Below are 24,827 nucleotides of genomic sequence, written 5' to 3' on the forward strand. Positions count from 1 at the left end.
CGCTCGAAGATTATGTATGCTAGACGAGATGAGATACTGTGGACAGGAAGATGCGCATCCGAGTGTGTGGAGACTACGTGTGCAGGATGAAGTGATCATTGCTGCAGTCAGCGCTAGAAAGGTAGCTGTCTTGTGTCATGTCTTTCATCAGCCCGTGGATCTTGTAGTGGAATGTAAGAGAATCATACCACTGAAGAATAACTTGGTCATCCCAGCCTCTGTCGTCTCGTTTAAGAACGGATTCGGTGAATTGTTGATAGTTAACTGTCGCCGAGAATCTCAGATCCTTCCAAGACGCATGTGCGTAGCCTACGCTGAGCTGAGTGGCTCGGCTCTGGGCACTATGGGACTTAACTTCTGAGGTCATCAGTCCCCTAGAACTTAGAACTACTTAAACCTAACTAACCTAAGGACATAACACACATCCATGCCCGAGCAGGATTCGAACCTGCGACCGCAGCGGTCGCTCGGTTCCACACTGTAGCGCCTAGAACCGCTCGGCTACAACGGTCGGCAACAGCTAAGTGTCATGGAAACCTCCAATGCCGAGTCTGTGGGCAAAATTGACGCTACCACTACGAGACAAGATCAAAGCTCGACTATCACCAGATCTCACTAAGGAGCAACAGAAGAAGCTTCTTGCCATTCTTCAAGAGTTCTCTGAATGCTTAAATCCACAGGTGAAGAGCAAATTAGACAAATCGACGGTGAAGCACCGGATGAGTACTGGAGACCATCAAACAATAAGCCAGAGAGCATACCGTGTGTCAGCAACGGAACGTCGAATAATTCGCGACGAGGTAAAGAAATTTATGAAGAATGACATCATTCAGTCTTCGCAGAGCCCATGGTCGTCACCAGTGGTTCTCGTCAGGAAGAGGGGTGGTAGTTGGCGCTTTTGTGTTGATTACAGGGAAACTTAATAAGATAACTAAAAAGGACGTTTACCCTCATCCACGAATTGACCATACACTGGATTGTCTGAAGGGGGCTAAGTTTTTCTCAACCATGGACATGTTGATGAGGTTGATCAGGAGAAAACTGCATTCATCACCCCTGAGGGCCTGTATGAGTTTAAGGTAATGCCGTTTGGTTTGTGTAATGCACCAGCAACTTTTGAACGGGTGATGGATAATCTTCTAAGTCACCTGAAGTGGACGATGTGTCTTTGTTATTTAGATGACATTATAGTGTTCTCAGAGACATTTGATGAACACATTAAAGGACTGAGGGCCGTTCTTAAGTGTCTTCAACAAGGTGGACTGAAACTTAATCCAAGAAAGTGTCTCTTCGGAGCAAAAGAAATCAAAATACTTGGACACCTTGTATCAAACGAAGGTTTGACTTTTGTATCAAAACCAGGCCACTGCAAGAGTTTTTAAAAGCCGATGCTAAATTTATCTGGGGTGGTGCTTAACAAGATTCTTTCGATGTGCTACGAAAAGCTCTAACGACTGACCCTGTACTTGGTCTGTATGATGAGAGAGCACCTACAGAACTACACACAGATGCCAGCGGTTATGAGAGCGGTGCTGTTCTGCTGCAAATTTCGGATGCAAAAGAGAAGGCTATAGCCTATTCTTCCAGGACACTTACAAAAGCTGAGAGAAACTACTCAACTGCAGAAAGAGAATGCCTTTCCGTGAACTGGGCCATGTGCATATTTCTACAGTATCTCTATGAAAGGCTATTCACAGCTGTTACAGTCCATCATTCACATTGTCGGTTGACATGTCTTAAGGATCCAACAGGACGACTCTCCAGTTGGGTACTACGTCTTCAGGAGTATGACATTACCTTAGTGTAAAAAGTGGAAGAAAACACCAAGATGCCGACTGTCTCTCAAGAAACCCTGTGCAACACCATCAAGACTTTGATGAAGATAGTTACTGTCTCGCTGCACTCAGGATCTCTCTGGTGAGCAGAAGAAGGACGCCAAGATATCTCAAATTATGCTTGCGTTAAATCGGTCAGAGGATGTGAAACGACAGTTTAAGATAGTTAATGGATTACTTTGCAAGAAAAACTTTGATCCGTTTAGAAAGATGTGGCTATCAGTGAATCCTAAACACATGCGCTTAGGTGTTCTGCAGAAATTCCATGACAAACCTGAGGCCGGACATTTAGGATTTATTAAGACATATGATAGGATCCGTAAGAGATTTTTCTGGCCAGGTTTATTTAGAAGTGTTCGTCACTATGTGTCGCACTGTCGAGAGTACCTCAGGAGAAAGGCTGTTCCTCAGAAACCATCTGGCCGAACAATAGCAATTCCACCGACCGAAACGCCTTTTCAGCGAGTTGGGATTGACCTCCTCGGACGATTTCCAACGTCTGCCAGTGGCAATAGATAGATTATTGTTTGCACTGATTATGTGACACGCTATGCCATTACTAAAGCCGTGAAAGCAGCCTAAGCATTCGAGGTAGCCAAATTCATTGTATTAAAACACGGTGCCCCAAGGTCGTTAATTACGGATGGAGGGAAAGTTTTACAATCGAATCTTGCGACAGAGATAAACCGTCGGAGCAACATTACTCATCACATGATGACTGCCTACCATCCGCAAACTAACGGGCTTACTGAACGCCTTAATAAGACTTGGCTGGCTTGCTATCAATGTTAGGCAATGTTGAGTACAGCAACTGGGATGAGGTGCTACCTTTCGTGACGTTTACCTACAACACCGTCAAACAAGACACCATAGAATTTACGCCATTTTTCCTGGTGCGTGGGCGTGAAGCGACTACGACGATGGGCACTGTGTTTGCGTTGCATCCTGATGACGTGGACGACAACTACATCTACCAGGTGTTATCCAGAACTAAGGCAGCACGGCAGTTAGCTCGACTCCGCATGCTGCAGGCTCAAGAAAACGATCGCCGAAGATATGACGCGAGTCACCGCCGTGTTGTCTACCAGCCTGGTGACCTAGTCTGGATCTTCACTCCTGTTCGGAAGGTTGGTCTCTCTGAGAAGCTCCTCAGGCGCTACTTTGGACCTTATAAATTTGTAAGACTGTTGTCTGATGTTACTTATGAAGTTGAAGATTTCGACCCCTACACAAGACGACGAAAGATCAGTGATACCGTCTACGTCCTTCGAATGAAGTCCTATAAGGATCCTGCAATCCAGTATAAATTCGAAGCTCCAGCAACAGGCAACAAGCGGAAAGGTGACGAAGAGCGTAGCGACAAAGGATGTTCTAAGAAAATCACCGCCAGGGCGAACGTCAGTCATCGGGAGTTGGAGTATGCAGGACCGATGACTCGTTCCCGGACTAGGACGACGTAACACCGAGACGCTGTTCTCTTGAGGAGGGAGCAATGTCGCAGCAAAAGAAGAGTAGACCGTCACTGTGGTGCAGTGGTTATGATACTAGACTGTTGGATGGAGGCTCGTGAGTTTAAAACTAATCTGAACCGTAAAATTTTAATTTCTACATTCAGTTCGAGGACATTCTAGAAGTATCCACAAATATCAAGAATCATTGTACTCGAATGCTCTGTAACTGTATAGACAGGGTGTTTCACTAAATGTCTCTGCCTCTGTTATTTACGAAGTAATAGGCGGCGGAAATATTTATTGCGGTAGGTCACCACAAGAAACGTTACACTGTCTGCGGAGCTATGGACATAGTTTATTGTGTTATTACCCAAAGAGTTACAGCAAAAAGATACAATTTTTTAAATGGAATGATAGTTGTTTCTATCATGCATTGGAATCAGTAACACCAGCTGTGTATACATCAATTTAAATTGCATCCCTATCACTTTTGGTGTGGGAGCTACAACCCTTCAAAATTTCAGGGGCAGATACCTTACACTGTACATAATACATGGCTGTGTGGTGGGTGATGGATGTTCTGGCGATGGGAAGTTGATTTAAATGAGATGTTCAAATGTGTGTCCATGTTCCTGAACGCACAATGTAATGCGCCTTCTAAAGGATCTGCGGGGGAGATGTAATATCGCCGGTGTCGTAGAGCAACATGTGTCCTCGATGCGCCGTTTTAGATCGTCTGGGGATGTGGGCTCAGTGACATAAACACGATCCTCTAGATCAGGCTCGTCCAAACTGTGCCCCTGGGGCGCTAGCGCCCGCGATAGCCCGCGGCCAGTGCACCGGGCGAATTCGCATGTTGTCGTGTCGCTTAGCTGGCCGTGCAGACCGCCCGCCGAGCCTCGCCAAGCCGCTGTACGCAAATATTGCAATAGATAAAAATTTATTGTGAGACGACACATCGCTGTCCTTTTCAGCTGAACTGGGGGAAAACGTATCTAAAACTAATCTTTTTTCTTAGTTTTTTATTTGAGTTTCAATGAATGAATCAGTTAATTGTTAAAGTGATAAAAGTGTTTTAAAAACAGGATTGTACAGAATTAATTGTATGTTCTTTTTTGGCGTGGTACGAGCAGGAAACAGATGGGTAAAGTTTGTGCGCAAGTTATAAATGATTGCTGAGAGTTGGGAAAGCAGGGAAACCCTTTGCTGCTGGGAATCTCATCAAGGATTGCTGGTCGACTCGGCGGCTTGTATTTGTCCACCAGACCTCAAGGAAAAATTTGAAAAAATAGCTCTTTCGCCTCAAACTGTTGCTTACAGAGTCGAAGATATGGTCTCAGATATGGAGCAGCAATTAATGGAGAGAGCGGCCAACTTCATTTCACTTTCTATCGCTCTTGACGAGTCCCCGGACGTTGCGGACATATCTCAGCTCGTCATATTCATTCGAGGTGTCGACGACAATCTTCGTGTCACCGAAGAATTTCTCGATCTTATACCATTAAAAGACACAACCATAGGTTTGGATACTTTTCTAGCCGTGGAAAACGTGTTAGAGTCAATGGGTTTAAAATGGGAACGCCTGACCATTGTAACAAGGGATGGAGCCCCTGCGCTACGAGGGATACGCACTGGATTTCTGAGTTACGTGAGGTCAAAAACGGCTAAGTTGGCTGTTCCTTATTCGCGGCAGTCCATTGTCGGATACACCAGGAGGCACTTTGTGCGAAGATTGTCAACGGTTAATTATCTTCGTTCGCATGGACTCACACGTCGCCAATTTAAAGAATTTCTGGCTGAGATCGAAGAGGAATACCCGGACATTCCCTACCACACCGAAGTAAGATGGCTGAGCAGATGAAAGGTGCTTCATCGGTTTTTCTCCTTGAGGGGCGAAATAAACACCATTTTAGAAATGAAAGGACGTCCAGAAGAATTACTTTGTGATCCTAAGCGGGTGGCGAATTTGGCTTTTTTGAGCGACCTTACTGGTCATTTAAATACTTTGAACATTTCACTCCAACGCGAAGATCGCTATGTCGTTGATTTAGTGCAGACGATTCAAGCATTTCAAAAAAAAAATTATTTATGGGAAAAACGATTGCGCGAGAAGAATTGTGGACACTTTCCTGCACTAGACAGCGTTAAAGAAGATGTGGAGTTTTGCAATCATTTGCGAATTACAAGAACGGTTTGAAAACAGATTTTTGGAGATAAGTGAGCTTCAATCGGCCTTAGATATATTGGTTCGCCCTTTTTCCCTTCGGCATAGGACGTGTGACAAGTTCAACTAGAGCTGATTGATCTGCAGTGCAATATCAGCCTGAAGTACCGCTTTCTCATGTGTAAAATTTTGGATGTCTTTTACAGCTGTCTTCCACGAGAGAAATATTCTCTTTTGCACAAGCACGCGGCCTAAGTTCTCTCAATTTTTGGTTCCACGTATATCTGTGAGCGCTTTTTCTCTCTTTTAAAGCTTGCTAAAACTAAGAACCGTTCATTACTTGGCGATAAAAACTTGACTAACTCTTTGAGGTTATCAGTCTCAGGGAATATTGTACCAAACATTGACAAAACCGTTTCCTCGAAAAAGGAAAAAGTGTAAAATGATAATTTTCTTTAACAACGTTGAATGTAAGAATTAAAGAGCTTTATAAAAACAAAAAATGGCTCTGAGCACTATGCGACTTAACGTCTGAGGTCATCAGTCGCCTAGAACTTAGAACTAATTAAACCTAACTAACCTAAGGACATCACACACATCCATGCCCGAGGCAGGATTCGAACCTGCGACCGTAGCGGCCGCTCGGCTCCAGACTGTAGCGCCTAGAACCGCACGGCCACTCCGGTTGGCAAAGAGCTTTATAACCTTAATTCTATTTTTAATAAGTTTTCAAACTTGGTCGGTTAACATTATTACGTACAAAACAGCAAACTAAGGATCAGATTTCTAAACTCTGAAAAGGGATACAAAGAGATGTAGCCCGAAGTATAACAAAAAAAAATATTTACTTGTAACTGCTAACAGTAAGAATGAGACGCTATATCCCTTACATAAAGTTATTTCTAAAATAGAATATTTATGACTCTAGTTCATTTAAGAAACTGATATAGTTTTCAGAAGACGCCTATTGTACATATGACGAATGTGCGTGTGCAGTACTAATAGAATGAACGTGTGGGTCAGAAAACAACTAGGATGTTCTTCGATTCTTGTTTTGGATATTGTTTTCTATAGCTTTGCGTAGCAATTCTGCCACACGAACACTAATAGTTCCTTAAACAGTGAATGGTGTGCTTGTTTTACCGCTCGTCGGCTTCTTTTACAGAGGTGCGATTCCTCTCTTATTTTGTTTACGTTGGATCTGACAGCGGGACAGTCCAGCGCAGAGCAGTGGTGTGCGGTCTCACTCGCTCCGCAGCTCTCTCTCTCTCTCTCTCTCTCTCTCTCGCTCCTATGGCGACACTGGCGACACACGGTCGCGGACGGGGCGCTGACCTACATTGCCTTGCGCCCGCGGGGCGCGGGCCCGCCCGCCGGACGCAATTCTTGGATGAGCCTGCTCTAGATATCCCCACAAAAAGAAATCTAATGGTGTTAAATCGGGCGACCTTGCGGGCCATGAATGAGGACCATGGCGCTCCAACCACCTTCCTGCAAACCTGTTGTTTAATTCTTCCACAACAGCACGCTCAGAATGGGCTGGGTGACCATCGTGTTGCATCCACATAAGGACTCTCGTGTGTAGACACACGTGTTTAAGGAGACCACCCAAACTGTCGACTGTAAGCGCGTGATATAACTCACCTGTCAGTGTACCAGGGAAGTAGTGGACCGATGATTTCATCCCCAAGTATCCCACACCATATATTAATAGGCTATCTACGTTGACGGTCGACAGGTCGTACCCACCGAGGATTGTCTCCGGCCCAGTAGTGCACGTTATGGCGAGTCACTGCACCATAATTTGTGAACGTGGACTCATCTTGTAAAGACTCCAGGGTGAAATTATGCATGGCTCGCCCACAGAACGTAACTCTCACACGGAAATCGTTCCCGTGCAGCTCCTGGGTCAGTGATAGGCGGTACGGGCTAAACCTGTGGCCGTGTGCATGTTTCACAGATGTGAGACTGACACCAGCGACTGCAGCAATGGCCCGTAAGCTGACATGAGGATCGTGCTGTACTGCAGCTAAAGTAACACCTCCGTCTCCTCACTTCTTGCAGTTCTTCGTCTGTTACTGCAGCGCATTACCAAGCTGCCTGTTTCCGGAAGTCGTTGTTCGGCACGTAAGAACGTAATGGCTGCCGGAGCTCTTCGCCTAGGATATCTCACGGCGTACGCCATGGCTGCTTCAGTGGCATCATGTCGGCACTCGCCGAGCATCAGCAACATGTCAACGTACTCGTTGTTCGTGTATGCCATCTTCATCCGATGTCAGTAACTGTGGTGTATTGTGCCCCGTTTGTTTGTGTGGCTCGAACTCTCGGGTATACGGCCGTATGCGGCGACAGTCGGCAGTCTAACAGCGCATCAAGGAAGCTTCTCGCTCCGTGACACCGGCGACTTTACAACTCGGCCACACCACGTTTAGAAGGCGCATTGCGTTATGCGCAGCGTGTTTGGTATCTGCCCATGAAATTTTGAAGGTTTGTAGCCCCCAAACTAAAAGTGATAGGAATGTAATTTAAATCGATGTATACACAGCTGGTGTTACTGATTCCAGTGCATGATAGAAACAACTATTGTTCCATTTAAAAAATTGTACCTTTTTGCTGTAACTCTTTGGATAATAACACAATAAACTATGTACATAGCTCCGCAGGCAGTGTAACATTTCTCATGGTGACCTACCGCCACAAATATTTCCGTCGCCTATTACTTCGTAACTCACAGAGGCAAACACATTAGTGAAACACCATGTATACCGTATGTGTTCTGGCCGGAAGCAGTTCGCTCCGAGCTCTTGTATGTGCAAGTGCTGAATAAACCTTCGTTAAGTGAAGTCAGTGTTCGTCATTCATCTAATTACACCTTCTTCTACGTGACAATATTAATGAAAATGTAGCAGTCGCTAGGTTTCTATTTATTGTTACTTCTCTCGAGAATAGCGCCATTAAGTGACGGCAACTGCCTGTTTGTACCCAGACGTGACAGAACCTCCACCATCAGCAGCGACTATTTCACTGCCATTTCCCTTAGAAGCAAAGTCTTGAGCGATCTAGGAACCAGGTGTCTCTGATGAAACCTAAAGGCGGAGTGCCTCACACCAAGAGGACGTCTCCTATAGTGTCTTGAAAAGTTTCTATGTGCGTGGTTCATGTTCTTCGTCTCGCTAATTGATTTATGTAACTACAACTTTCGAAGCTGTTCTACAGTGCCCTCTTTTGAGGCGCTAAAATATACACACACACACACACACACACACACACAATTGTCAAGAAAGCTCGTGTCTGAAAACACTCCATCCTTATCTTTAGGTGCGTTTTGTTGCTCTCCTATGTACAGGTCCTGTGCTCCGTACGAAATATCATTTGTCACCTGTCTCATAAAGGTTTTGGTTACTGTGTAAATATCACTTTTCTGCAGTCCACCAAGATGGATACATATCTGGTCGGTCACCTCCTGGATGCTCAAGGGAGCTTGGGAGCCTTCAGGCACCAGGCTCCAGGTTGCTGTGGGCCTGCCATTGACTTACACATTCCACCCTCTCCCTTCATTTCCTCATAAATGTTGCACCGTCTTTTCACTCCAAATACAATGCAAACGCACGAATCATACCTCCTACTTTATGTACGAGGGTGGTTTCATTTGTCTCTCTCTCTCTCTCTCTCTCTCTCTCTCTCTCTCTCTCTCTCTCTCTCTGAGCCTTAGAAACCTTAGAAGCACCGAGTAATGCTACCAAAGTAAAGGCTTATTGATTTACCGTATCAAAGTTTCCAAACACTGGCGACGAATATGACAGCGGCTTCACGGCGTAATTTCGTTGTATCACGTTACGTACAACCTGTAACTGATAGTTGTGATAGCAACATCTTGTTTATGATATCGTTTGTTTTATCGCGACAGTTTTATTAATGTGGACATGCTCCTTGATAAACGTTACATCTAGATTAGAAATTGTTTCCTGGACTACAGCAATCTACTCGCTAAGGCAACTTTTACTGTAGTATTCCAGTTTTCCTGTTCATTACGAAACCTGCCAAAGAATGGATTGGCTGCTTTCGAGTACAGATTGAAATGATTCTACTCGTCTTGACTTTATTTATTCGTTTATCTCACAGCCTGGTGTAGATCTTTCTAGTTAATCCTGATTTTAGTGAGTCGCATGTCAGATGTTTTAAGGAAAACTTTTCAGGTTAAGAGTAACTGGCGGTCACGAATTAATGAATTTTGTCGAATTTGTTTTATTTATGATGGTGGATGAGAAGAGAGAGATTGAAACTCAGTGACAACACAAAGCCTACTAACCTCGGTTAACACCAACGAGGGCGCCATCAGCTGCAGGCTTACTCTCACTAGAAGCTTATGAGAAAATCTTTAAATGTTTCGAGTGAAAATTGCTGTCTAATTTTTCCCACATTGGATGAGGTGAACCCGGGCTGGCTCCCCAAGTTCACACGATTCGCAAACATTTCGGATACGTTCTCTCACTTTCATATAGGATAACACTAGGGGCAGAAAGATGGAGTAAGACATCTTACCCAGAGGAAGGAAGGTTAACGACAGGAAGCACACCTAGCCACCCAGTATCACTGACATTGCCTAATCCAGAATAGCAGACCGACCCCGTGAAGATAGTAATAGAAGAAGCAGAGACCACTGAACACAATCACTAAACTATTAAGTAAAATTCTTCTAGAAAAAATGATTTTAAGTGCGGAATTCGTATCTTTCCGACGTGCGTGCGGTAAATACGGAAACGTGGACGACGACAACGTTATTACCAAATACGCCCAAACAGGACCAACGTGCTGTTATTCTTTTCTTCGTTGCCGATGGACGAAGACGGGTGCACTGGTAGACATCCATCGTAAAATGAAGAATGTGTATAGGGCAGCATGTCTGTCAAATAACACTGTTGTGAAATGGTGCGCCAAGTTCCGTGTTGGTCGTGATTCGATACATAACGTCGGTCATCTGCGAGGCCAGCCTCATCCAATAAGGAAAACAACTCATGTGGGGGACACTCGAGCACCTGCCCTATAGTCCCGATTTCTCTCCATGCGATTATCACGCCTTCGAGACGTTAAAAAAAAAGGCCTTAAAGGGACTTCTTCACGCAGCAGGACACGATGTTTTAACGAACATGTATCTTTATCCTGGTACGTCGATGAGATAATTACCTCAATGCTCACTGCGATTTTGTCTGATTGAAATATCGTACTACCTTCAAACGGAAACTTCTTTTTGATCGTCATTTATGAAATCAAACTCATATTAATTCGAAATCAGTAATACTAATAATTCCTAAGACAATAATACAGAAATTTTCAGTCAGAGAAAAAGCGTTACCAATAGTTCACTATCAGTGGAACTAAATTTCTGTGGACCTACGTTACAAGTCTTACAACAAGGAGTTCTACCTTAATAGTACTAGATACTCTCAATCAGAAAATAATCAGCCTTTTAAGACTAAAGCCCTAAATTAATAGGTATAAAACAATATTTTTATTAAAACTTAAATTGCACAGAATAAATACAACATAATCAACCAGGTACACCGCAACTCAAAGTATTACACTACCTGGAAACCTTCCTTGTTTACACACGTCATCCGACAATATGTATATCAGAACATCAGATCGTAAGAGCCCTTAAGTTCTAAACATAGCCAAATCTCAGTCCTCAGAGGTAGACTGATACCAAACTCAAAACTTGAAGATTCAAGAACAACGTTTGAACAATTTAAACACGAATCTGGTCTAAGGCTTTCCACAAAAATTGACGGTGAGATTGAACGAGGTGGGCAAGGCCTCCATACTAAAGATATCATGCTACAATTACCTGTAATAGATAATGAGCAATCAACCGCTCAATTTCAAAATACACCATGCATACAGCTAAGCCGCGAAATTCTTAACAAATATCAAGGATTCTTAATTCACGCTGCTGTTCTTTAAAGCTTCTTTGAACAGTCTGGAGTAGGGCACACGCCACGTCCGTGCATTCCAGGATGAAACTAGCCAGAGACCAACAAAATACCGTCTGGCCCACTCCTCCTGTGTTTGGTGGCAATCCTCCTGCGTCGACAGCCGGCAGCTGCCACTCAGCTCCTTAGCTGCACCTTTCCAAGCTATGCTGCACTAGCTGCTCCGGGCACCACAAGTTGCTATCAGTCAACTGCCACTCGTCTCCCGGGTCAAGGGTGACCAAGAATTCGGCTCGTGAGCCGTTTCCTGCCACGAATGTCAGTGTTCGGCCTGTCTGACAGACTTCCCCCACAGCCAAGCCGCGTTGTCTGAGGCGCTGATGGGGAAACTGTGATTAACCGCATTTAAACGGCAGTGCAGTAGCACCACATAAATTTCGTTTTATATTCCATATTTCTCAATAACATAAATCACAAACAAAATAAATTTTCAGTATTATTTATTTTTGAGGCGCTTAAGACATAACATACTTTTGTCTAGTACAATCTTTCGAAACACTGACAGATGCAGACAGTTTCACAGATATTCGCACTCAAAGTGCCATGCCAACGTGACTTATTTTGTTTCATAATTTAATCAACGTCTTTCACACACTTATGTTGGTCGGAATACTTAGCACTTCTGCAGCCTCTTTCTGCAGACGTGTTAAGTCTCAGGAAAGCAATGTAGACGTTCTCGACAGTTTTAACGTAAAAAGATTTGTCATTAAAATGACGATTAAATTGCAGCAATCATTTACAGAGGCGCCTTCATCTGAAACTGCGAACTGTCTCGAGGACAGTTCGAGAACAGATGTAAGACTGACAGTATCGTCAAAAAGCTTAGGAAATTATCCTTATAACTCTGTCTAGGACACAATGAATTCTTCAGACCTCATATTTCCTTCAAGGTCAGTGAGCTTAGAGAAGTGAACTGTGTTTATCCGAATGCCTCCCTTCTACAACGCGATTTAAAAAAAAAATCATCCCCATCAAATCAGAAAGAAGTTATTTCTCATCTTTCAATGTCTTACTGTGGGCAATGTGCAGTCAATTTCACTTAAAATTCGATCTCTGCGATCTACTCTGATTTACGTTCCTGCACTCCTACTTCCGTCATAAATTCAGCACCACCGAGTTTTAAATCGAAAAATCGTTACAGCTATGCTCTTTGACTTAATCAAATTATGTTGCAGCAATAATACTGAAGCGCCAAACTGGTATAGCCATGCGTATTCAAATACAGAGATTTGCAAACTGGCAGAATACGGTGCTGCGGTCGGCAACGCCTGTGTAAGACAACAAGTGTCTGGTACAGTTGTTACATCCGTTACTGCTGCTACAATGGCAGGTTCTCAAGATTTAAGTATGTTTGAACGTGGGGCTATAGTCGGCGCACGAGCATTAGGACACAGCGTCTCAGAGGTAGCGATGAAGTGGGGATCTTCCCGTACAACCATTTCACGAGTGTACCGTGAATTCAGGAATCCGGTAAGACATCAAATCTCCGGCATCGCTGCGGCCGGAAAAAGATCCTAGAAGAACGGGACCGCGGCGACCGAAGAGAACCGTGCAACGTGACAGAAGTGCAACCCTTCCGCAAACTGCTGCAGATTACAATACTAGGTCATCAACAAGAGTCAGCGTGCGAACCATTCAACGAAACATGGACGATATGGGCTTTCGGAGCCGAAGGCCCACTCGTGTACACTTGATGACTGCACGACATAAAGCTTTACGCCTCGCCTCGGCCCATTAACACCGACAATGGACTGTTGATGGTTCAAATGGCTCTGAGCACTATGGGACTCAACTGCTGAGGTCATTAGTCCCCTAGAACTTAGAACTAGTTAAACCTAACCAACCTAAAGACATCACAAACATCCATGCCCGAAGCAGGATTCGAACCTGCGACCGTAGCGGTCTTGCGGTTCCCGACTGCAGCGCCTTTAACCGCACGGCCACTTCGGCCGGCGACTGTTGATGACTGGAAACATTTTGCTGATCGGACGAGTCTCGTTCCAATTATACCGAGCGGATGGACGTGTACGGGTATGGAGAAAACCTCATGAATCCATGGACCCTGCACGTCAGCAGTGGACTGTTCAAGCTGATGGAGCCTCTGTAATGGTGTGGATCATGTGCAGTTGGAGCTATATGGGACCCCTGATATGTCTAGATACGTCTCTGACAGGTAACACGTCCGTAAGCATCCTGTCTGATCACCTGCATCCATTCTAGTCCATTGTGCATTCCGACGGATTCGGGCAATTCCAGCAGGACAATGCGACACCCCACACGTCCAGAATTGCCACAGAGTGGCTGCAGGAACACTCTTCTGAGTTTAAACACTTACGCTGGCCACCGAACTCCCCAGACATGAACATAATTGAGCATATCTGAGATACCTTGCATCATGCTGTTCAGAAGAGATCTCCACCACCTCGTAACCATAAGGATTAATGGACAGCCCTTCAGGATTCATGGTGCCAATTCCCTCCAGCACTACTTCAGACATTAGTCGAGTGCTTACTACGTCATATTGCGACACTTCTACGAGCTCGCGAGGGCCCTGCACGATATTAGGCAGGTGTACCAGTTTCTTTGGCTCTTCAGTGTATAAAGCAGTCTCTTCGTTCAGTTTCATCGTAAACTGTTACAACTGACATTTGACTAATGCGTGAGACTACCGGTTTTTTACCATTCGTGCCATCAATTTCTTCATCTGTTCTACGCCTGGAAATTTAGCAAGGAGTGTTTCCTGACTTGCAGAACAATGAGTCCCGTCTGTCGATCGTTGTAATTTTCTGCTCTTTCATTGTCAATTAAATCTTTAAATTCTTTCCGCATGGTACTGTAATGTAGTTTCACAGCAAATCTGCTAAACCCGTCGCTTATGCGACTGCGTGATTTGTGTTGAGAATTCTCATCCCTCTCTTCTTCCCATTCATTCTTAAAAGCTCGTGACGATAGATCGCTAGACTACTTCTTTTCGTGCCACTGGACCGACAGGTGCGAGAATTATCGCACAATCACCTTACAGCTCATGCATCCAAGTTGCTTACAAGAATAATATACAGAAGAATGGAGAATAAAACTGAGGATGCGCTAGGCGACGATCAGTTTGGCTTTAGGAAAGGTAAAGGCACGAGGGAGGCAATTCTGACATTGTGGTTAATAATGGAAGCAGGACAAAAGAAAAATGAATACACATTGATAGGATTTGTCGACCTCGAAAAAGTTTTCGACAATGTAAAATAGTGCAAGACGTTCGAAATTCTGGAAAAAGTAGGAGTAAGCTGCAATGAGAGACGAGTCATATACAATATGAATAAGAGTGGACGATCAAGAACGAAGTGCACGTATTAAAAAGGGTGTAAGAGACAACGACGTAGCCTTTCGCCCCTATTGCTCAGTACATCGAGAAAGCAACGATGGAAATAAAAGAAAGGTTGAGGAGTGGAATTAAAATTCAAGGTGAAAGGATATCAGTGATACGATTCGCTGATGACATTGCCATCTTGAGTTAAAAGTGAAGAATAATTACATGATGTGCTGAATGAAATGAACAATCTAATGAATACAGAGTAAGGATTGAGAGTAAATCGCATAAAGACGTAGGTAATGAGAAATAGTAGAAATGAGAACAGCGAGAAACTTAGCAATAGGATTGATGGCTACGAAGTAGATGAAGTTATGGAATTCTGCTACCTAGGCAGCAAAATAACCAATGACGGAAGAAGCAAGAAGGGCATCAAAACCAAACTAGCTGGTCAAGAGAAGTCTACTAATATCAAATATCGGCCTTAATTTGAGGAAGAAATTTCTGACAATGTACGTCTGGAGCACAGCACCACATGGACTGTGGGAAAAGCGAAACAATATAGAATCGAAGCATTTGAGATGTGGTGCTACAGACGAATGTTGAAAATTAGGTGGACTGATAAGGTAAGGAATGAGGAGGTTCTGCGCAGAATCGGAGAATAAAGGAAATGTGGAAAACACTGATAATGAGAAGAGACAGTACGATAGAACATCTGTTAAGACATCAGGTAACGACTTCCATGGTACCAGAGCGAGCTGTAGAGGGCAAAAACTGTAGAGGAAGACAGAGATTGGAAAACATCCAGCAAATAATTGAGGACGTAGGTTGCAAGTGCTACTGTGAGATGAAGAGGTTAGCACAGGAGAGGAATTCGTGGCGGGCCGCATCAAATTGATGACCAAAAATAAAAAATAGGAAAAAAAGGACCTGTGGACGCCGTTCGTACTATGAGCAAACAGCGAAGGATAAACAGCGCTGACACCACCATTCTGCCGAACTGAAGGTAGTTGTGCTGACTGAAAAATGCCACACCGCAATGCTCTATGGAATGTATCGCCGTTCCGGGTACTTCCGAGAAGGATTGGACCTTAGCCCGCACACGGGACGCACACCGTGCACGCATGAAGTTTGGCCCCCAACTTATTTTTTCTGAACGCTGCTGCTCTGCTCCATGCATGCAGGGACGTTCACTTGTGTCGTCAGCCTCCAACTGCGACTTGCCTCCCAAGACGCACTTCCACGATTCGACAGCTACACATCAACAACAAACCAACCGATTGCTCCGGAACAGACACACCGAACGGAGCGCCCCCCACGCATCCGGCGCCATACACGATGTGCTGACAGTCCACTGCTGCCCACGGCTCCGTGCCGACTTCAATTTCCGGCTGGTTCGCTGTCGCACGCCAGACTAATTCCCGCTGCTGCGCTCGCCCACTGGTCGACTCGCGGTTGCGTGCGCTCGGCTCCTTCGATGCCCCACACGCCTCCTGCAGCGGCGGCAAACATCATATGCCTCGTCGCCAACTGTTGAATGGGGCGCACAATCACGGTACAGGACACCTACCCCTGAATATAAAGGTAACGTTAAAAAAAGCTACAAATATTTTTTTAACTCTTCACGCCTTACTCCTTTACAGTCCAATAAAATATCTAGTAACAATTCACGGAGTAGAGTGGGCAGTCAGACTTACCATGTTCCATACGTGAATGCAACGGCATCGAGCCTTAATGTAGAGATCAATCTAACGTGTCCTCTGCCACATACTTGAAAATAATTTACAGGTTATGGACAGAATTAGGTATAACGCTATATGTCAAATTGTGTCTTGACGTAGTTACAGAGCCTGAAAATTGACATGCCCTGCAAGTACAATAAGAATACATAGTTACACTATAGCCAACATATACTTGAAAGCTGTGAAAATAAATTAATAAAAACAGTGATGTAATAGAAGTTGTAGCAAATGTGGGCATGAGAATAGATGGAGGTAAGAAAAGAGGAACATAACCGAACGAATACATTTGGAGAGTGCAAAGAAGAACTATAAACTGAATTATTAACAATCATATTGCTAAGTACACTGCAGCACTCTCAAGGACTGCGTACAGAGCCAGCAGGATATACAGTATAATACCCTGACAAAAAATTGCATCACCACAAAAGAGTTGTGCACATAAACGAAAGTTGGTAGGCTTCTTTCTGCCTCTGAAAGATGATGCCTATTCAAATTTCTCACCAGTTGCTTGGCGGTAGTAGCTCCACTACCAGTATGCAAATCAGACCTTCTTTAAATACACGCAAATCAGATCTGCTTTAAACACACGCTCTAATGTTCTTGGATATGGTGAGTTTATGTCGTCGTCATTATCCACCTTTGAAACTGGACGTGGTGAGTTTATGTTAGTCAAGAATTCCTTGCTTGCTTGGCTAGATGCAGCAACATGTACCGTTAGGACTGTGTTGGACAAAGCAGTCGATGTTATTCTGGGAAGCAATGGAACGGATTTCTGCTGTGTCTGCGAGCGTGAGTCGCAAGGCAATTAAGTCTTCATTGGACTGCAGGTAGAGGAAGGGATCACACCAGTAGTGGCGAACACATGTGCACGGTCCAGAGGGTGACTTGATGCTTATCTACATAGAGATGCTATATCAGTATAACAATCGAAGAACTGTAACTGTAGATGCGACTTTCACCTACCATCTGGCTTGCATCTGGCCGGCGCTGCAAAGCGCGTGGGCGTGTTGGAGTCTCTGATAGTTGTGGTTGATTATAGTTCGAAAGCGTTTTCTATGTGCACTGAGTGTTTGTTCACTGAATTATTTTCTGATGTTTAAGCGTTGTGAGTGTGTTTGCATAGTGTTACACATGCATTATCTTTTGGCAATATACGAGTTGTTTTGGTCTCTGCTGCGTTATTTTGTGAACAGGTGTGCAGTACATGATTTCGACAGTTGACAATTAAACAAGCATATTTACAGAGCCTTTTAGATGCATTATTTTGACAATTTACGAGTTGTTTGCCTCTCTGCACATCAATGTACAGCATTATTTCAGTGATTTGGGAGTAGTTTGCAGGTCTGTATGCTATGTACTGCATTATTTCGATAATATACAAGTTGTTTGTGTGTCTGTAAATCAGTGTACAGCATTATTGCGGTGATTAACAAGCAGTTTGCAGCTCTGTGTGCTGTGCAGTGTGACCCCAAGAATGTCAAAAATGGTTCAAATGGCTCTAAGCACTATGGGACTTAACATCTGAGGTCATCAATCCCCTAGACTTAGAACTACTTAAACCTAACTAACCTAAGGACATCACACACCTCCATGCCCGAGGCAGGATTCGATCCTGCGACTGTAGCGGCAGAACGGTTCCAGACTGAAGCGCCTAGAACTGCTCAGCCCCCAAGCATGTCAGAGTGAGTGTTTTGTATCAGTATAATAATCAGATCCATCCCTAAATAAATTGTTCCAAAAATCAATAAAGTACACTCCTTCCTCTCTCCAGCAGCCCAGAACAGGCTGGGTCCTTTTCCCGCCATTCCTCCCCGCCCCCAGACCACCATCTTGGATTATGTCACTTGGAGAGACAATGGTGCTCTCTGGTTGCAGTACTGTGGACTAGGTCAGTTGGACTCCAGACATTGTGGTGGACACAGTGTTGGTGGTACTGCCTCAGATTGTTTAAATAAAGACTGCCTGCAAAATAAAGATTTATATCCATCCTATTCAGCAGCCCAGAGCAGGCTGAGTCATTTTCCCGCCATTTTTCCCCTCCAGACTACCATCTTAGATTACATCATCGGAGGGACGACGGCTCCCTCTGGTGGTGGCACTGTGTACTAGGTAAGTTGGACTCCAGACCTCGGGGTGAACACACTTGATGGTGATACTGCCTCTAATTGTTTAAATAAAGACTGAAAATAAAGACTTACATCAATCCTATCCAGCACAGGCTGAGTCCTTTTTCCTCCAACTCCTAGGAAGAGGTGGAGGTCAGATGACTTAGGTTAGTGGAGGTAGCCAAAGTGACCTATTTTCTGCTGTTTTCTCAGGTTAGTGGAGGTAGCTGTGGTGTGTTGCATTGTCCTGATGGAATTTGAACTTCACGCCATTTTCTGGGGAGGGGAGGGGGAAGGGGAGGGTGTTAGGTTAGTGGAGGTAGCCCAATTTTCCTATCTTCCCGCCAAAATTTGAACTTCCCGCCATCACATCACTGCAACGTTGCCATATTTATCGCCATCATCTTCGATCCACCATCTTGAATACATTCCGCAACAATGGAGAGTGGGGTGACGCCGGCTTTGTGCTACTACAGGTCGTTGGCGAGTAGGTCATAAACGTCTGAAAACAAACACCCTGCAACGATTGTCAGAAGGGTCCAGGCTGGAGGAGGGAGCTTTATGGCCTGAGAAATGTTTCTGTGATATTCCCTGAGCGATCTCCTCATTCTGGAGGAGAATGAGTATGCATCTATCCTTGGGACTGTGCCTATCTCTACATGCAGACTGATTTTCCTCGCACAATGACGACTACCAGCAGTGCAACGCAACGTGTCACACAGCTCGCAGTGTACGTGCGTGGTTTGAAAAACAGTATGAGACTCTCCTACTCCCCTGGGCGCCACAGTCCCCGGATTGGAATCCAATCCATGTCGGACCACCTCGATCGGGCTGTTCGTACCATGGATCCTCAAACGAAAAACATCGTGCAGATGATCACGTCATTGGAGTCGGCATGGCTCCACATCCACGTCGGTACTTTCCTGATTTTCACTGACTTTCTTCCTGCACGTTTCACAGCGGTCCGCGCTGCAAACGGTGGTTATTCAGGCTTTTGACAGGTGGTTACAGTAATGAGACTGCTCAGTGTGCCACCCTCACATGTAGTTTCTAATCAGCTTAAATCAAAGATGCTTGTGAACCACGTCATAATCGCATTCAACGAACATTCTGAGAGTCCTCTCGTTCAACAACAATGATAGAGTCAATATTTCGCTGCAGTCATTTGAGTATTTGTGTTAACAAACTGAGACATTAGTAGAATTTTTCTATCGTTTCGAAAAGCGTCAGATCAATTAAAACGCACGACCTTTCGACAGCGCCTTCTTTCCATCGCCAAGTGACTAAGTGCCATGTAGTGCCATCCACCGTGTGTGTGTGTGTGAATTCCTAAGGGACCAAATTGCTGAGGTCATCGGTCCCTAGAGTTACACACTATTTAAACTAACTTATGCTAAGAGCAACACACACACATACACCCATGCCCAAGGCAGGACTCGAACCTCCGGCGGGAAAGACCGCGCAATCCCTGACATGGCGCCCCAAACCTCGCAGCCCTCTGGGTAACTCCACCGTGTTGATGTCGATAATGTCGTCATCATCGCCATGCCACTATCCCAATTCAGTATGGTATAACATTTTTATTTCGGTAGTCTCTTTTGTTGTATAATCTCGCGAAAAGTGTAAGTAATGCTTATAATGACTGATCCCTCAATCAGAATTTTGTGTTTCTGGTTCTTCCACGATCTGTTATTTGGGATAACGAAGGCGATAACACATTTCAAGCTGATCATAATTTTGTCCTACTATAGATTATCTTTGTTCTACTATAGCTTTTTCTTACACTAGCGAGGACTTTGTAGACGCTAAGAGCACACAGGTCAGAGTCATATCTGTCAGATCGCAAGAGCTGACGATATTTGGCAGAGACCGACTGACAGGCTTCCTACGAAACTTCTCTACAAACAGTATCACCTCTCCCACGATTCTACTGCAAAAAATGGCTCTGAGCACTATGGGACTTAACATCTGAGGTCATCAGTCCCCTAGAACTTAGAACTACTTAAACCTAACTAACGTAAGGACAGCACACACATCCATGCCCGAGGCATGATTCAAACCTGCGACCGTAGCGGTCGCGCGGTTCCAGACTGAAGCGCGTAGAACCGCTTGGCCACACCGGCCGGCGATTCTATTGCAAACAGGGAAAGATCCCACCTGTACAATTTTGTTTCTGATACTTTCTAGTCGAGAAAAGAGTATGGAGAAACCAAAATAATCATTAACTCAATGAAAATTCAGTAGGAAACTAAAGGAAATCAAATACAATATGACATTTGATAACATCAAACACGAAAGCAAAAAGTAGACTAATTTGAAATGTAATTGTGCATAATGATTTCCCAAAGTATATCTATTAAAGAAAAATCTCGTAGGGAACAGTTAATCAAAACTGAGTCTCATAACATTCATACTGTTGACAATCAATGAAATGGGCAGTAAAGGATACAGCTGTTTGGCGTGCTACAGATATCGAGACACAGAGAAGAATGCCTACAAGACATTATCTTTAGTGAATCATGAAATAACGATTGCCCTTCGACTTATTGCAGCAGACGAGAAGAGTGACAGTATCTGGAAGTTGCTGTAACCATCTACCCTCAAAATCTTCCGTAGGTGCCTTAGTTCATGAGGCGGGTTTATTCGAAATCTGATATGACTGGCGCCCTGTTCAGCAATACCGCTAAGCAGCGGATCACATTAGGGTAAAGGAAGCAGAGGGAAATGGAGGCAAAAAGGCTGTTAGTGTTGGTGAACGGTGGAGAGATTCTCTCATGCACTTCTTAGGAAGCGAAGCGTGTTTATCCGAATAGCTTCTCTTCAGTTCTTGTAGGAGATTCTCCGCAGGAGGTTTTTTCCCCTCAGTCTTTTGACTACTTCGATGCGTCCCACCACAATTTCCTCGCGCGTGCCAATTTCTTGATGTCAGAGCAACGTTTACATCCAGCGTCGCCAATTATTTGTTCTGTACGTCCCAGTCGACATTTTTCGCCTTCTGTGTCTCCCTCTAGTACCATGGACGTTCTCCCCCCTTATGTAACACAACATCACAAATGATTCGGTTCTCCTGTCTCGCGGTTTTCCCACAGTCCGTTATTAACTTTCGTACAATACTATAGAGCGGGGGCATCCAGTCATTTAGCTTAGCTGTAGCACATTGGAAAAAGACGACTGTCTGTTGGGTACACATAATGTACTTAACATTAACAATAACTGCTGAGTAAAAAAAAGGGGAGAGGCGTGGACCAATGAGAGAAGAGCATCATTTGGCGAGAGTTTCAGATTGCAAATATTCAGTTTATCATAACTTTACATGAACTTTATTTACCGAGCGTTTTATAGATACTCACTTCTTGGGCTGCCTTGAAACTTGCTTCGGGCAGCATGCGGGCGGCGTGTTGCACACCTCTGATGTAGAGGGTAAAAACTGTAGAAGAAGACAGAGATCGGAATAAATCGAGAAAATAATTAAGGACGTAAGTTGTAACTGCTACTCCAAGACAGAAGAGGTATTCGTGGTGGTTCGTATCAAACCAGTCGGAAGACTGAAAAAAAAAACAGTACTGTGCTCCAGAGGGTTATTCTCGGACATATTTCCCAAATTATGGTCTGTCTTTTAGCAGACTTCTCTTTGCGATGAACCTCTTTTAGTTGTATTTGCTTCTTATGTCCTTCTTGCTTCGTCTATCGTGCGTTGCTTTCCTTCCAAGGTGGATTTCTTCGTACCGTCTACGACATTGTCCCAAGTCTTTATGTTTAGTTCGTCGCTAATCCTATTCTAATGTTTCCCTTTTATCTGCATTGATTGTAACTCTTTTGAAAAACCGTATACGGCTGCTATGATCTTGATACTAGTGTATTCCCATTAGCTAATTAATAATAAAATCGAGAAACAAATGTAGAACAGCATAAATATAGTGCATATGAAATAATAAAACGGTTAGCAGCACTCATTTGGTCAACACAACGCTATATCTCTCGTTTAGGCGAAATAAGGGCGAAGGATATTAAGATCTGGCTCAAGATAACCACCACCGTCCTGCGCAAACAGCCTACAGGGTATCCGGTTGCGGAAGTAGGCAGTCAAGTGGTCGCGTCTACACATCCAGTTTTATAGACTATTGCGAGGAGTTAAGCGCTCAATTAGGTGACCATTCAGCGCTGTTAAACTGCTCCGATGACAGTGAAGTGGTTAACGGTCACTAGCTGCGGCCACTGCCAGGCTCCATTCACGACGGCGCGGCGCACCCGCTGCTGCTATTGCCTTCCTGTAAGTGTTCTATACCTGTATTGCTTACCGGGCATCACTGAGGGCGCTCACGAAAGTATAAAATTAATTGGTCAGCTAACGAGAAGTAGCCCCCAGTGCCACAAAATGTTAACACATTGTGCTTAGATCCCGAGTTTACTCGTGTTTCGCGCGACATCCGGGTCTCGAGATCACTCGTGTCTTCCACACGCTGTATGAAGCTGCCATCTTTTCATCTTCTGTGATATCTTTTATCTACTTCGTCTATTTAGGTGTTTACATAAGTATTCAATATATTAAACTTGACTGCTTCATGTAATTTTTGCTTATTTAGTTTTTTGATCGTATTGTGATATTTCAGATAGCTGCCATTGTCGTCTTAAGTTCCTCGTGCTTTTATAAATGGTCCTAGTCAGAAAACGGAAGTAATGAAATACTTTCGCAAGTCTTTAAAGATGATTATTCATATGTTCCTACTGAGAATGAAGATCCGGATGACTGTATGAAAGATTATTTTCATGTCTCTGAGGACGATTCCAATGATAGTGACAGCATTAGACGTATAAAGACGCGCAAGGTGAGAGTATTTTCAAGTGATTCGACTATACTGATGAAGATGATTCCATTGTCATAACGTGAATCCAGATACGTCTACCAAACCTACTAACTCGGAAAGGGCTCACCCGACACAAAGGTCTCCTTCAAGAAGAAAATCTTCTCCGTACTTCTCTTTATGTAATTGCTTACTACCTACATTGTCTTGGTAAAGAAACAGAGACTACTGCATAATAAGTAAAAAAAAAAAAGAGTAGGGATATAGATAGGAAGGTGCTAGATAAAATACGCTTAGCTGTCAAGAATGCAATGCGTGAAGCCTTCAGTGACTGCGATAGCCGAATACTATCGAAAGATTTTTCACCAAACCCAAAGCTGTAATGGCACTGAAATTAGTTTCCCGACACTCATAGACGAAAAAGGAACTAACATTGTGGGTATCAGATCTAAGGCAGAAATGCTTAACTTCGTTTTCAAATGTTCTTTACAAAGGAAAACCCTGGAGTATTGCCCCAATTTAACTCTCCCTAACAGTTAAACGACGAATGAAATATATATTAGTGACAATGGCATTGAGAAACAGCTTAAATCGTTAAATATGAACAAAGCTCCATTGCGCGGCGGAATACCCATCAGATTCTGCACTCAAATCGCGCAGGAGTTAACCTCTCTTTTAAGTATAATCTACATGGATCCCTCGAACAAAAGACTGTTACCAGTAGCAGTAAGAATCCACATGTTATTACCGAACGAGGTGGCGCAGTGGTAGCACACTGGACTCGCATTCGGGAGGACGACGGTTCAATCCCGCGTCCGGCCATCCTGATTTAGGTTTTCCGTGATTTCCCTAAATCGCTTCAGGCAAATTCTGGGATGGTTCCTCTGAAAGGGCCCCGTCGACTTCCTTCCCTAATCCCATGAGACCGATGACCTAGCTGTTTGGTCTCTTCTCCCAAACAACCCAAACCCACATGTTATTCCCGTCTACACAAAGGGTAGCAGGAGTGATCTACATAATTACTGACCAATATCCCTGACAGCTATCGGCCCAGGAAAGTGTCTTGGACCTCTGATGTTCATGTGACATATTAATGACCTTGCAGACAATATTAATACTAACTGCAGATGATGCAGCTTTCTGTGACGAAGTACTGTCTGAAAGAGGCTGCCCAAATATTCAGTCAGATCTTGATAAGTTTTCAAAGTGGTGCAAAAATTTGCTTTAAATGTTCAGAAATTTTTGTTGTGCACTTCACAAAGCGAGAAAACTTAACATCCGGTGACTACATTTTCAATGAGACACAAGTTTGATTCGGTCATTTCATCCAAGTATATGGGTGTGAGAATCTGCACAAATATGAAATGGAACGATCACATAGGCTCGGTCGTAGGCAAACAGATGTCAGAATGCGGTTCATTGGTGAAACACTGAGGA

The sequence above is a fragment of the Schistocerca cancellata genome, chromosome 3, assembly GCF_023864275.1.
Source record: "Schistocerca cancellata isolate TAMUIC-IGC-003103 chromosome 3, iqSchCanc2.1, whole genome shotgun sequence".
Classification (NCBI taxonomy): Eukaryota; Metazoa; Arthropoda; class Insecta; order Orthoptera; family Acrididae; genus Schistocerca; species Schistocerca cancellata.